General features: G+C 46.3%; 1 protein-coding gene across 2 annotated transcripts in view; it reads right to left on the reverse strand.

Moving 5' to 3' along the window:
• LOC140900694 (gametocyte-specific factor 1-like) overlaps nucleotides 1-15,328 on the reverse strand; it is a 610,277-nt gene that overhangs the window by 376,571 nt on the left and 218,378 nt on the right. The window lies entirely within an intron of this gene.

Consider the following 15,328-nt stretch of genomic DNA (forward strand, 5'->3'; position numbering starts at 1 on the left):
AATCAATCCTGAAGCACTTAGAGGAGAGGAAAGTGATCAGGAACAGCCAGCATGGATTCACCAAGGGAAGGTCATGCCTGACTAATCTATTCGCCTTTTATGATGAGATTACTGGTTCTGTGGATGAAGGGAAAGCAGTGGATGTATTGTTTCTAGACTTTAGCAAAGCTTTTGACACGGTCTCCCATAGTATTCTTGTCAGCAAGTTAAGGAAGTATGGGCTGGATGAATGCACTATAAGGTGGGTAGAAAGCTGTCTAGATTGTCGGGCTCAACGGGTAGTGATCAATGGCTCCATGTCTAGTTGGCAGCCGGTGTCAAGTGGAGTGCCCCAGGGGTCGGTCCTGGGGCCAGTTTTGTTCAATATCTTCATAAATGATCTGGAGGATGGTGTGGATTGCACTCTCAGCAAATTTGCGGATGATACTAAACTGGGAGGAGTGGTGGATACGCTGGAGGGGAGAGATAGGATACAGAAGGACCTAGACAAATTGGAGGATTGGGCCAAGAGAAATCTGATAAGGTTCAACAAGGACAAGTACAGAGTTCTGCACTAAGGAAGGAAGGAAGGAAATCCCATGCACTGCTACAGACAGGGGACCGACTGGCTAAGCAGCAGTTCTGCAGAAAAGGACCTGGGGATGACAGTGGATGAGAAGCTGGATATGAGTCAGCAGTGTGCCCTTGTTGCCAAGAAGGCCAATGGTATATTGGGCTGTATTAGTAGGAGCATTGCCAGCAGATGGAGGGAAGTGGTTATTCCCCTCCATTTGGCACTGGTGAGGCCACACCTGGAGTGTTGCGTCCAGTTTTGGTCCCCCCACTACAGAACAGATGTGGACAAATTGGAGGGAGTCCAGCGGAGGGCAACGAAAATTATTAAGGAGCTGGGGCACATGACTTATGAGGAGAGGCTGAGGGAACTGGGGTTATTTAGTCTGCAGAAGAGAAGAGTGAGGGGGAATCTGATAGCAGCCTTTAACTACCTGAAAGGGGGTTCCAAAGAGGATGGAGCTAGGCTGTTCAAAGTGGTGGCAGATGACAGAACAAGAAGCAATGGTCTCAAGTTGCAGCGGGGGAGGTCTAGGTTGGATATTAGGAAACACTATTTCACTAGGAGGGTGGTGAAACACTGGAATGGGTTCCCTAGGGAGATGGTGGAAACTCCATCCTTAGAGGTTTTTAAGGCCTGGCTTGACAGAGCCTTGGCTTGGATGATTTAGTTGGTGTTGGTCTTGCTCTGAGCAGGGGGTTGGACTAGATGACCTCCTGAGGTCCCTTCCAACCCTGATATTCAATGATTCTAAGCTGGTCCCTGGTATCAAAAAGGTTGAAAAATACTGATTTATGTAATCAATCTGGCCCGTCCTCCTTACTTCCAGCTACCTAGAAAACCTCCCACAGTCCGCTGGCCCATGTTCCTTCTGTGCTTGCCCTCTGTACATTGATACAAACGCGGATAAATAGCATGGAAGGTGTGAGGGGAGACACATTTGTGATGGCAAGAAAACTGCTGCATGGACACAAACTGAATCCTGAAGAAGAGGTCTATGTATGCTTGAAATCTTGTGTGTCTCACTTTCAGAAGTTGGTCCTCCCCTACTTTGTCCCTTCTGTGTAACTGTTAAGTGATTAAGGTGACTCGTGCCTGTCTCTGGGTCATAGTATGGACTAGGAGGGAACATTTTCAAAAAGTGCCTGTGACTTAGGCCCTCACTATGTTCAGAGAGTCTTGGGCTCTTAAGCACCTGCCAACCTCTGCACTTTACAGGGCCAAGTGCACTGTAGTGCAAATTGCATCCTTAACTCCAGACATGTTTGTTTTAGTTTGATGTTTTTCTAAATCCAGCAGAGATGGCCTTGGAGTCTGAAGGTAAATGCAAAAGGATTTACTTCAGAATGCCGTGCTTCTGCCAATCCTTAGCATGTCACTGCTGTACAAGTAGTTAATTTGGTAGCTTCAAGGGTTTTTATAGTAATGTTTATTTCCAGCTCACTGTTCTGCATAAGTATAGTCATTAATATGCACTACTGATTGCGCTTTCCTCATTTTTAAACAATATTCCACTCACCCAAAATCCGAAGTGAATTTGGTTGGGTACACACAATGAGTGCCAACTTAGCAGTTTAGCATTTTTGTCTCGGCTATTAAAAATTGATAGCTTAACCCCGTTAGAGGGCAGCTCCAGTACCTAGTATGCTTCCACTCTTGTTAATTGTGTTGATGATGAACTTAGATCTTGTTTTACAGAATGTTTTCTTTTGTCTTTTTATTCCTTCTCTTCCAGTTGATGCTTTGGATCCAGAGAGGTTAATACAATGTCCCTATGATAACTATCATCGAATCAGGGCCTGTTGGTTTCCCTATCATCTGATAAAGTGCAGGAAGGTAGGATGCATCCGATGAAGTGAGCTGTAGCTCACGGAAGCTTATGCTCAAATAAATTGGTTAGTCTCTAAGGTGCCACAAGTCCTCCTTTTCTTTTTGCAAATACAGACTAACATGGCTGTTACTCTGAAGGTAGGATGGGATGTTAAGGTCTCTAATGCACTTGGGAAATCATATTTTTGTAAATGCTTATGCATGGTGAGCTCGGTATGCTGTGCTGCCTTTTGATAGAAGGATGCCTTCACTTGCTATTAGGCTGGAAGAAGCCGTCTTGATTTCATATTTATATCGCTCATCCATTTACCACTTCGTAAAAGCATCCAGTTCATATTTAGTAATGCCCTTCTGATCAGTGCATTTACCCTGAAGAAAGGTGAAACAGATTCTTCAGAATACCTAGCTCAGTGATGGGATCCTATTCTCTTCCAACAGTTCACTCATGGGACCAGGCTATTTACTTCCCACTTCAGGCCATGGAGCAAATGCAGCCAGTGTTAGATGGATGCCTTCTGGCTGGCCAAAGCAGAAGTGATCTGATGTTGCAGTTAATTCTTTACTTTGCAATCAGAGCAGGAGAGCTGCTAAGCCATCTTTTTTCATCTTGCTAATAACTCTATTCAGTGTACATCTGTCTGCAAGTCCCTCTTCGCAGTCTTCTATCCTGGGCGAGAATGCTGTATATTTAAGAGGAGAATCTGCTCCTTTCTTTTGTCCTCTCAGTCTAGTATCTTATTTTAAGCTCTCCAGTGCTAGTGTATATTAGTTGTACAGGTATAAGCACACTTATACTGGTATAACTGCCTCCATGAGTTAAGATGATGTACTGGTATGATGGTATTGGTTAGGAATCACACCCCTAGCCAACATCGCTATAGTGATAGAAAAGCCATGCAGAGCAAGCCTGAGCAGTGGGTTCGTCCTCTTTGTATTCTTGCTCTTTTCTAAGGGTAAAGGTTCTTCATTAAGTGGGGGACAGTAGTGCTCTTCTATGTCCACACTAGTTTACCTATACTGGCAAAATGCTCCCAATATAGACGTGGCCTCAGCTGGAACATTGAGTAACTTCCCTCCTGTTTCAGAAGGGTTACATTAACTGCAAAGACTTAAGCTCTAGCGCAGGCAGAGACTTATCATAGAATATTAGGGTTGGAAGGGACCTCAGGAGGTCATTTAGTCCAACCCCCTGCTCAAAGCAGGACCAATCCCCAATTAAATCATCCCAGCCAGGGCTTTGTCAAGCCTGACCTTAAAAACCTCTAAGGAAGGAGATTCCACCACCTCCCTAGGTAACCCATTCCAGGGCTTCACCACCCTCCTAGTGAAAAAGTTTTTCTTAATATCCAACCTAAACCTCCCCCACTGCAACTGGAGACCATTACTCCTTGTTCTGTCATCAGCTACCACTGAGAACAGTCTAGAGCCATCCTCTTTGGAACCCCCTTTCAGGTAGTTGAAAGCAGCTATCAAATCCCCCCCTCCTTCTTCTCTTCCGCAGACTAAACAATCCCAGTTCCCTCAGCCTCTCCTCATAAGTCCCCTAATCATTCTTGTTGCCCTCCGCTGGATGTTTTCCAATTTTTTCACATCCTTCTTGTAGTGTGGGGCCCAAAAGTGGACACAGTAGTCCAGATGAGGCCTCACCAATGTCGAGTAGAGGGGAACGATCACGTCCCTCGATCTGCTGGCAATGCCCCTACTTATACATCCCAAAATGCCATTGGCCTTCTTGGCAACAAGGGCACACTGCTGACTCATATCCAGCTTCTCGTCCACTGTAACCCCTAGGTCCTTTTCTGCAGAACTGCTGCCGAGCCTTTTGGTCCCTAGTCTGCAGCGGTGCATGGGATTCTTCCCTCCGAAGTGCAGGACTCTGCACTTGTCCTTGTTGAACCTCATCAGATTTCTTTTGGCACAATCCTCCAACTTGTCTAGGTCCCTCTGTATCCTATCCCTACCCTCCAACCTATCTACTTCTCCTCCCAGTTTAGTGTCATCTGCAAACTTGCTGAGGGTGCAATCCACGCCATCCTCCAGATCATTAATGAAGATACTGAACAAAACCGGCCCCAGGACCGACCCTTGGGGCACTCCACTTGATACTGGCTGCCAACTAGACATGGAGCCATTGATCACCACCCATTGAGCCCGACAGTCTAGCCAGCTTTCTATCCACCTTATAGTCCGTTCATCCAGCCCATACTTCTTTTACTTGCTGGCAAGAATATTGTGGGAGACCATGTCAAAAGCTTTGCTAAAGTCAAGGAATAACACATCCACTGCTTTCCCCTCATCCACAGAGCCAGTTATCTCATCATAGAAGGCAATTAGATTAGTCAGGCATGACTTGCGCTTGGTGAATCCATGCTGACTGTTCCTGATCACTTTCCTCTTGTAAGCAGAATCGGGATGAGCTCCACCCTGACATCTGGTGGTGAGGTGTGGCAAGTTGAGGAAAAGAACTTCAGGGGCCGATCTCATTTGCATAGGCACACCCAGCCCGCCTAGAATGAGGCCATAGCTGCCCAAATGGTCACTTTGGCTGCTGTGGGATCCCCATTGTCTCTGTTATTGGGGCAGGAAGAATAAATTGTTATTACCCTGATTATGGGAATCAAGGACAGGGGAACTGTACTTGGCCTTTTGTTATGATGGAGGGACTCGCCATCAACTAAGTAGCACTCACTAGGCAAGGGACATGGGTTCCAAAACGCTGTGAAGGGAGAGAGGCTGGGGATGGGTATTAATCTTTGGTGGCATGCCCCCCCCCCAACCTCTTGTGTGGGCTTTACATGCTAATTGCACTTCCTCCTCTTTCCACTATAATTTTGATTCTATTAGGAGTCTAGTTACAGGCTGCTGAGCTGGCTCAACCATTTGAAGAAAACCACTCGCCCCCTTCAGGCGAACGCCAGGTGGCGAAGCTCCAGGCCCAAGGTGACAGCATGAAGCAGAGTTCAAATCAGAGTCCTGGTGTTACCGTAACACCGGCATGGCAGTCGGTGGCAGGTTGCCAAAGCTCAGGCTCCAGGCCCCGCCCTGCCCTCACCCTGTAGCCCCCTTATCGGCCAGGGAGAGCCTACAGATAACGAGGGATCAATGAAGAGCAGCCGCCCTCTATCCCACACAGGCTCACAGACGAGCCCGTGATGCTGTTAACAGCCACCCAAGGGACAAAGGGTGTTGGATCAATGGGCCCCAGATTCCTGCCAGGGCAGCCATCTCCTCTCACCCCAAAGCTCTGGCACAGAAGGAAAGGCTGCCTGGGAGAACCCCTTGGCAGGGAGCTTTGCTCAGGACGCAAGGGTCCCTCTGCCGGCTCTCGTGCAGGGTGTCCACTGAGCCATGGGGCAGAAGCAGTCAGGTTAATCCAGCTCTGGATTGCCTTTGCACTGCAGCAGCAGTCTCTGAAGACTGATCAGCAAGCAAGGCCACGCCCTGATAAGAGGGCTGGACAGACAGATGCTGTGTGGAAAGGCCAAGCAAAGTGCCCGTGGCCTTCCCCACCCCACCAGCCCAGCCTTTCCTGCCCAGCATCTGCCAATCCCAGCCTAGCCTTTGCCCCTTCTAGCCCACCGCCCATGCCCCCCATGTCCCAGCCCCCCAATTTTTCCCACCCAGCACCTGCTTCCCCCAACCCAGCCTCCCGCAACCAACACCCCCTCAACTTCCCACCCAGTGCCTGCCACCCTCCTTCCAGCACCTGCTGCTGCCACCGCCCCACCCCCTTCCCCACAAGCCTTCCCTGACACCCTCAGCCAGCCTTCCCTCCGTCGCCCAATCAGTCTTCCCCACTTTCCACCTCACTCTCTCCAGCCTGCCCTGCCCCACCCAGCATCCCACCCCACAACCCACCCTTTCCCACCCAGTGGCTCAGCTAAGCCTTGCAGCTCCCCTCATTAACAGTGGCAGCTACTTCAGAGGACATCTCTGTGCTGCTTGTTGCTGGCGTACTTTGGAGCTAATAGGCACACAGAGCCCACCATCTATGCAGCGTCACCAGCTTCAGAGCTCAGAAGTGAGGCCCCCAAAATCATGGGATTACAAAACTGATCAGTTTGGGTTCTTTATTTATCCCTCCATGGAGCTGCAGTCCTGATCTGGGGGTCTTTTTCTTATATAGGTCCCAGCCATGAGCACTAGACACTGACTTCATTGGCTAAGCAAAAACTGGAATTCTCACAAATTCACATGACTCCAGGAGCTGGGACTTTAAGAAAGCCACCAATTCTCCTGAGAGTCAGTGACCTTGGCTGTGCTCAGGGGAGGCTCAGCTCTGTTCCCAGGTGCCCAGCTGTGACCTGCTTGGGAGCACTCTGTCACAAGTGTGATACTGGGGAGAAAGGAGCACACAAGGGGCATGGCCCATGCCTGAGAGACAGCTGGACACATTTCCATGTGCAGCATCAGGTTTAAAATGTACCAGACCTTAATAAAGTGGGAATTTTCTGTAACATTTTTAAATAATTCTATGCATGCCTCAGTTTCCCTCTGTACTTCACACTGTTACCCAATGGGTCTGGAGGGTTAAAATGCCCATGGGGCAAAGCAGGAGACATGAGGTTCCTGGACTTTCAGAAAGCCTCTGACAAAGAGCCTTTGGTGGGGGTCCTAAGCAAAGTAAGCAGTCACGGGATAAGAGGGAAAGTCCTCTCACGGATCACTAACTTAAAAGACAGGAAGTAAAGGATAGGAATAAATGGTCAATATTCAGCATGGAGAGAGGTAAACAGTGGTGTCCCCCAGGGATCTGTACGGGGACTAGTGATGTTCAACATATTCATAAATGATCTGGAAAAGGGGGTAAATGGTGATGTGGCAAAAAGTGCAAATGATAGAAACTTACTCAAGACAGATAAGTCCAAAGCAGACCGTGAAGAATTACAAAGGAACCTCAGACAACAGGGTGACTGGGCAACAAAATGGCAGATGAAATTCCATGTTGGTAAGTGCAAAGTAATGCTCATTAGAAAACATAATCCCAACAATACATATAAAATGAGGGGGGTTTATCATATCAATGATGAGCTGTTACCACTCAAGAAAGATCCTGGGGTCACTGTGGATAGTTCTCTGAAAGCATCTGCTCAGTGTGCAGCAGCAGTCAAAAAAGCGAACAGAATATTAGCAGGGATCAGCACTGTCGACTTTGGGCCTGCAGAGGGATCCGTCAAGTCTGGTGCCACTGGACCCTCCTGCTAGAGAGTGCCAGGTGGAGGAGCAGGAGCTCCCTTCCATCCTGGACACGTTTGAGGTGGCCAGGGACTTGATTGCCATGATGGCACCGCAGTTTCCCACCAGGCAAGATAGACCTCCGGCACCACAAGGCACGGCGCCGTCCAGAAGCAAGCCCATGATGATGAAGCTCTGCTCGCCTTCCCCACGGCACCATCCTCCGACACTGTCCTGCTTGGACCACCCTGCCAGATTGGCTGAAGAAGTTAGCTGTCTGGTTCTTAAACTCAGCAGCAGCAGTCGCTCGCTGGGTGCTCAGTGATTCTCTGCCTCCCTGGGCTCAGCTCTTGCCAAGCCCTGCTTCTGCTCTGTTCCTCCACAGCTTCAGCCCAGATCCTGTCCTACATCCAGCCTTGCTCCTGCCTCAGAACCAGCCCTGCTCCCTTCTTCCCTGCCCCCGGTGATCCGGTTCTGACCCTTGGCTCTGATTCCTGACTCCGACTCTCTCTTGATTCTAGAGTGACCAGATATCCTGATTTGATAGGAACAGTCCTGATCTGGGGGTCTTTTTCTTATATAGGTTCCTATTACCCCACCCCCATCCCAATTGTTCACATTTGCTGTCTGGTCACCCTACTTGATTCTTGGCTCTGCCATTTGGATTCTGACTCTAGTTCAAATCTTTGGATCTGCTTCTTGGTTTTGGCCCTGTCTCAATCCCTGCTTTTGGCTTTTGGACACTCACCACTAGGCATGACTCCCAGTCTGACCACTATGCCTGACCACCTACAACCCGATCTCCTGACATGTGCTCAGTCTGGTTTGTGGTTTAACCATCTGATGAGTTCCATGTAACCTTGTGCATGTCTTTGTGAGGAAACCAAGTATCACCAATAATCAGTGCATGTTACTGCACAGCGATTCTCAAACTGTGGGTCGGGATCCCTTTTTAATAGGGTCGCCAGGTCTGGAGTTAGACTTGCCTAGGCCCAGGGCTGAAGCCCAAGCCTGAGCCCTGGAAGCAGGGCTGAGACTTGGGCTTCAGCCCTGGGATCAGGTTACAGCTCCCCCCACCCCCTGCCTGGGCCTGAAGCCCTTGGGTTTTGACTTTGGCCCCTTCTGGCCCGGGGGAGCTAGGGCTTGGGTGGGCTCAGGGTTTGGTTCTCCCTCCTGGGGTCGAGAAGTAATTTTTGTTGTCAGAAGGGGGTCGTGGTGCAATGAAGTTTGAGAACCCCTGTTATAGCAAGTTCTCATCTTTCTCTATTATCGTTTGCCATCCTAATGCCATGTGGGAAGTAGTTTTGTTTTGCTGTATGGGGGTGGCTTGCTGCATCAGGGCCTCTAGTGGTGGAGCACGTACGGGCTCTGGCTGGGAGTTCAGATGTGGGAGTTCAGTGGGGACACTGGGGCATGGCCACTAGGTAACTCGAGGAGATGGAAGACCACGAGTGTCGATGAGGCCCCCTCGCACTAGGTCCAGGTGTCCTTCCCCCCCTCCCCCCCGCCCGCCTGGAAGCACTCGCAGCAGCTCTGCATACTAGGCCCAAGTGTCCTTGGCCCCCGCGCCTGGAGGCACTCGCAGCAGTTATGCTGAGGATCTGCAACAATATGTTGCAGAGTCAGACTGCCTGAAACTAAACAAGGCCAAACAGGGCAGATATGGAAGAACAATGCTGACTAAAGCAGCTTTATGTATAGTTTAACAAATGATACAGAGAACAAGGGAACTAGCTGGGAACTGGATTGGCTGGCTATGTGGATACTTAGGGCAGCTTGCTATTGGATAGGTATGCTGGGAAAAAGGATGTATAAAAGCCTGTGTAACTTCCTGCTCTGGGTGCAGGATTGGAGATTTTATTCTCCCTGTACCTTTTTGCAGCTGCAAATAAACTTTTCTGCTTCTTCACCCCTTTGTGATTATTGGGTGTAGCACACCGGGTAACGAACCAACCTCAGCTGTTGTTTAGCCTCTCGGCACTGGGTGCCGGCAACAATAACAATTATCAAAAAGTGTCATGTTTTCTCTCCTGATGTGCTAACATATTTTGTCACCAGGATAAATAATTCTAATGAATTACCACAGATTTACACTGGTGTAACTGAAATTATGCATTCAATATCCTGTTTCAGGTTAGTAAAAATAAAATAATGTTGTGGGTTTTGCGGACATGTACAAGATACAGATTTATAAAAACAACATGAAAACAGGTAGTTACGCTGGGGAAAGGGGAAGCCTTATTGAAGCTGGTGGGCATACCAGTTGTCCTTTATTCAGGATCAATGTAAAAACAATCAAGCTCTTTTGTGGAATAGATGGCTGACTTAATAGAAGTCACCATCAAGTAAAGCTGGAATAGGAGTTGAGCCATACCGTGGAAGGGGCTTTCACTGGGGTCTGAATGCAAATGCAGGGGGATGGGGTTCGGGGCGGGAGGGGGGAGGAAGAGAGGGAGTGTGACACCGCAGAAGCACAAAGGAGCCCCAGGGAAGTATCTGTAGTGTGATCTCAGAAAAAGTTGAGAGAGAGAGAGAGAGAGAGCACGCGCGCTTTAGGGTAGACTGCTGGATAGAAAGAGGCTTGGAATTGTGAGCCAAGAAACTATTCCTGCTGTCGTTAGGGAAATAGAACTTTGTGTACATTCTTTGTAAATAAGCAGGATTGTGTCAAAAAAATGCCTGACTCCATCATCCATTTCTCCCCCTAATGGAAACAACTCACAAGACCCAAAATATTCACTAATTGCTCAGGTCAAAAGGGATAACAGTATTGTGAATTCTTTTGTTTTCCTGTTCTTCGATAAAGAATAGACCTGCTTCAGTAAAGAACCATAAACACTGAAAATACTGTTTTGTTCTCTCAGAGCTAGCTCTCAGTAGATCTAGAAAATAAGAGTGTTTGTTGTTATACAATCCTTAGAATTCAATTATTTGCACAAATCATTTTAATTTTTCTCTGATTAGGATTCAAAAATAAGCAATTAGATATTCTGTATAGTGTTTAGGACATTTGTAGGATTAAGATCAGCATGTATTCTGTATACATGGCTTTACCACATATGCAACCTCACATCTACACTTGTAAGAGGACCACATTTCCTGAAGCAGTTTCACACCACTTCAAGCTAGGACAGTTTTAAGCTACTTTATGTTTCAAATGTGAATGGTGTCCGCTGTGTCAATTAATTTTTTAAAATTATGACCATGATCTAAGATCCACATTTTCAGAATTTTCTTACATCATTCATATGCTTAGATGAATAAGGCTGCTTTCCTGAACTGCGGTCCATATTTGGAACTGTCTTTATAGTGTAGACTCAACCACCCTCCTTATACAATTTGGAAGTTGTTCGATACTCCCTCGGGACCAGATTTACTCTTCTTTACACAGATTTGGGCCCTAGTCAGGGAGCGATGTACTCATGTAACCGAGGAGCAGAATTTGGCCCTCCTATGGGTTCAGTCTCTCAGTTAGGCCTGTCTTTTTATCTTATCTATTGATATAGCATCCATCCCGAGAGTAGAAGAGCAGCTGTCCCATTTCAGACAAGATACATCAATACCTATATTGATTATTCACAATGGAGTTTTTATCTTTGTTGTACTGTTCCTTTTGAGAAATAAGAAAACAGAGTAAAAGTAAAATGTACTTTTTCTCCCAAATCTATGTGCCATTTCTGATCTTGATTGAACAGGGGAGAGCGTCTTTCCTCTGGATTAAGAATCCAGCTGAGACAACTACCCCAGCCCCACACATTCTACAAGGGAATCCAAAGTCAGAGCAGTGGCGTTCAGTGAAGGGTAGCTGCTCTCTTTGAACATCCTGATAGATGAAATAAAGGACTGGGGGTCATCATTAAAAGTACCTTAAATGGGAGCTCAATCCCCAGAGCTAGGATTGCCGAATCAGGAAAAAACAAGAAAGTACGTCCTCTCAGGGATTGGCATATTCAAGTTTACAAGAGAGACGATAAAAACTGGCCATGACGTAGAAAAATCAAAATTCAAGTTCGCCAGTAAGAAAAGAGCCTGAGTAATAGTCAGCTAAAGAATGGAAGGGACCAGTTGACCCAGGAAGTTACAAGAGCCTTTATTAAAATGGAGAGCTACTTTTGTCCTTCTGTCTGCTTGCTTCTGGCCAAGGTTGGCTCAGGAATAGAGGGGGAATCTCTTGGGGTCCAGCAACTCTGCTGGCTTGGGAAAGTGTGCACTGCATCACCCACTCCTCCCTGTGTGAGACAATCTCTGTGCCTCTGTTTCGACAGTTCAAAACCCTTAAAAATACCTTTCTTTACAGCTCAATACAGAAATTGCCAGAACCTAGTCCTGTACTTTTTTCTTTCAAAACAAACAATGAAATGGGGATGTTTGCACGACAATGATATGAATCCATGTCTGTATTTTTATATCTTTAGACGCCCAACAAATATACAAAAATCTGCATTAAAATAACAATTAGTAAGTTTGCAAAACTGAGCAATGGAAAGTTTGGAAATGCCAGGATTCAGGGAGTCTGAGCACTGTGCACGTGCATTTTGACACAGTCTTTAATTGCACAATTGTACTATTTTTTTCCACAGGCCCCTCATTCAGTGACCATTGAAGTGTTGTTTGTTGCTTGCCTTCAGATGCTGTGTACATACTTCTGCAACGTGAACACATCAAGTCAGGTTCCAGGTCGCAGTCCTTCTCTTCCAGGGGCTCAGTGGCCAGGGCCCAGTATATCTAAAATATCAGGTAAATCCCTGGGATTAGGGGTGTGGCTGACAGGGCCTATTTCTCAGGCACCATGAAGTTTTCTACTCGAAGGATGAGGCTTGTCTGTGCAGTAGACAGAGCTTTCTCAGGGGACAGTCTGTGACAGGAGAACAAACTCCCATGTCATTCCGAGGCTATTAGAGAGACAAGGTGGGTGAGGGAGAGGGTGACCAGATAATAAGTATGAAAAATCGTGATGGGGGTGGGGTGGGATTGATAGGCGCCTAAACCCCGAATATCTGGACTGTCCCTATACACTTAGGACATCTGGTCACCCTAGCTGAGGTAATATCTTCTGTTGGACCAACTTCTGTTGGTGAAAGAAATAACCTTTCAAGGACCTGAAGGAGAACTCTGTGCAGTCCTTTCACCAACAGAAGTTAGTCCAATAAAAGATATTACCATGACAGATGTGAGTCATATTATTAATGTACTAGAGGAAGCTGCTCAGATACTTCATTGATGAGAACAGTAGAAAAACCTAGATAGAATAAAGTGAAGGAGAAAGAGAGAGCCTCTTTCTGAGATTATCCTTTTTCTTCTCCCTAATGATCCTATTTGCTAACAAAGATATACATTCTTAGTGCTGTTGTGGCTTTGTGCAGAAGTGTGAATTGTCTCAGTAAATTCGGATGTATTTTATCTTTTAGGCAAAGATATCGAAAACAGGGAATACAAACAACACATGTTATGCAAACCCGCACCACTAGGTGGAAGCAGATATTTTGAGTTGTCATTAATTGAGAAACCATTTCAAAAAGCGAAGTAATGTTCTTGGAATTCTGCTTTAAGCCACAAGGCACACAGCTAAGCAGAGTCATCTTCTGAGTGCTGGATCTTTATTTTTTTTTCCATATGAGAACCTGCTTAAAATCCCATTAATGAACTGTGTTCTCTTCACTCTCCTATTTGTCTGTGCTGTGACGGAAAAATATAATTGTCTGTCAATAACGGCTTTTATTTGAAGCAGAGAGTGAGAAAACATGTGTGTAAAATGCTTTGAAGAAGAAAATCTCTCTAGAAGTGCAAATTATTATTATTGTTGTTGTTATTGGGTCAAATTCTACAGTAGGTATTTAGGCTCCTAGCTTCCACTGATTTCAGTGGAAGTTAGGAGTCTAAAGACCTTTGAGGAGCTGGGCCTCATACCCTACTCACACAAAACTTTGACTGACTTTAATTCAGCCTAGCCCTGCGTTGGGTTAAGCCCAATATCTTACTGTACATTGTACAGAAGCTTCTTGCTAGCAGGAGTCAATCTGCAGCTCTTTTTTCAGTAATGCTGTCAAGGTTCCTTCCCCACTCTGAACTCTAGGGTACAGATGTGGGGACCTGCATGAAAATCTCCTAAGCTTACTTTTACCAGCTTAGGTTAAAACTTCCCCAAGGTACAAATTAATTTGACCCTTTGCCCTTGGAATTTCCACTGCCACCACCAAACTTTAACTGGGTTTACTGGGAAACGTAGTTTGGACACGTCTTTCCCCCTAAAATCCTCCCAACTCTTGCACCCCACTTCCTGGGGAAGGTTTGGTAAAAATCCTCACCAATTTGCATAGGTGACCACAGACCCACACCCTTGGATCTTAGAACAATGAAAAAGCATTCAGTTTTCTTACAAGAAGACTTTTAATAGAAGGAAAGGAATAGCTCTGTAAAATCAGGATGGTAGATACCTCACAGGGTAATTAGATTCAAAACATAGAGAATCCCTCCAGGCAAAACCTTAAGTTACAAAAAAGACACACAGACAAGAATAGTCATTCTATTCAGCACAACTCTTCTCAGCCATTTAAAGAAATCATAATCTAACACATACCTAGCTAGATTACTTACTAAAAGTTCTCAGACTCCAGTCCTGTTCTGTTCCCAGCAAAAGCAGCACTCAGGCAGGCAGACAGAGAGACCCTTTGTTTTTTCTCCCTCCCCCCAGCTTTTGAAAGGATCTTGTCTCCTCATTGGTCATTTTGGTCAGGTGCCAACGAGGTTACCTTTAGCTTCTTAACCCTTTACGGGTGAGAGAATTTTTCCTCTGGCCAGGAGGGATTTTAAAGGGGTTTACCCTTCCCTTTATATTTATGACAAATGCATTTTCTGTATTTACCAGCTTTGTTTTCTTGCACCCTCAGTCATTTTGGGCCTTGTACATAATGTGTATACATGGAATATTTATCATCCTCTCTGACTGTAATGTGTTTTAAGTGATGGTATATTGTCAAGCTGCATTCAGTATGGGTTGATCTGTTGATCCTCATTAGTGAGAGAAGTGTATGAATTACGAGCCCAAGCAGGATCCCGCTGCTCATTGCTGCAGCTCAACTTGCACTGCTGCAGAACACTATTTGCGTGCGTGCACAAAGCTTGTGTTGTGAAAACCTTGCCCCCTGTAAATACACTCAAAGTCAACCTCTGATCCAGCTCTTGTCAAATTCAGCCAGTTAACATCACAGTGACCACGGGTGTAAAGCTGTGGCCTCCTCCTTTTGAGGGTCTACTGTTGCCCAAGCTCTAAGTCAAGCTGAGGCAGTGTTGGGGTGATGATGTGCTAATTTATGAGCTCCTTGATGCCTGCACAGTGTTTGTCATGGCTTTGCCACACATACTCTTGTTCTGTTCTTGATCTTAATTTATTCTGTGGCATTACATAGTTCATGGTGTTACTTGTCACATGCATGAACACTCTTCCCATCACTGGTCCATCCGTAGTGGACTTATATGTGGATGCCTTGCCAGGATGGTAACAGCTGCAATGAGCAAGCATTCTTACAATTACCTGTGCTTCTACCTGATGCTGCATTTTTGAAAGGCCCGACTTTATGGAGCCAGGTGTAGACAGTGAGGGGTGCAGAACACCAGCACAGAGACAGGCAAACTCTCTGTGCTGACCATGCCCTTAGCTTCTTGCAGAGTGGCCTGCTGTTTATGTACTAAAACTGGAGTAGGCCTCAACGGTGTGCCACTGGATACTTTCCATCTTGTGCAAATGTACGAGTCCCCAGTTTACACAATGGC

Source organism: Lepidochelys kempii, chromosome 20 (genome assembly GCF_965140265.1).
Source record: "Lepidochelys kempii isolate rLepKem1 chromosome 20, rLepKem1.hap2, whole genome shotgun sequence".
Taxonomy (NCBI): domain Eukaryota; kingdom Metazoa; phylum Chordata; order Testudines; family Cheloniidae; genus Lepidochelys; species Lepidochelys kempii.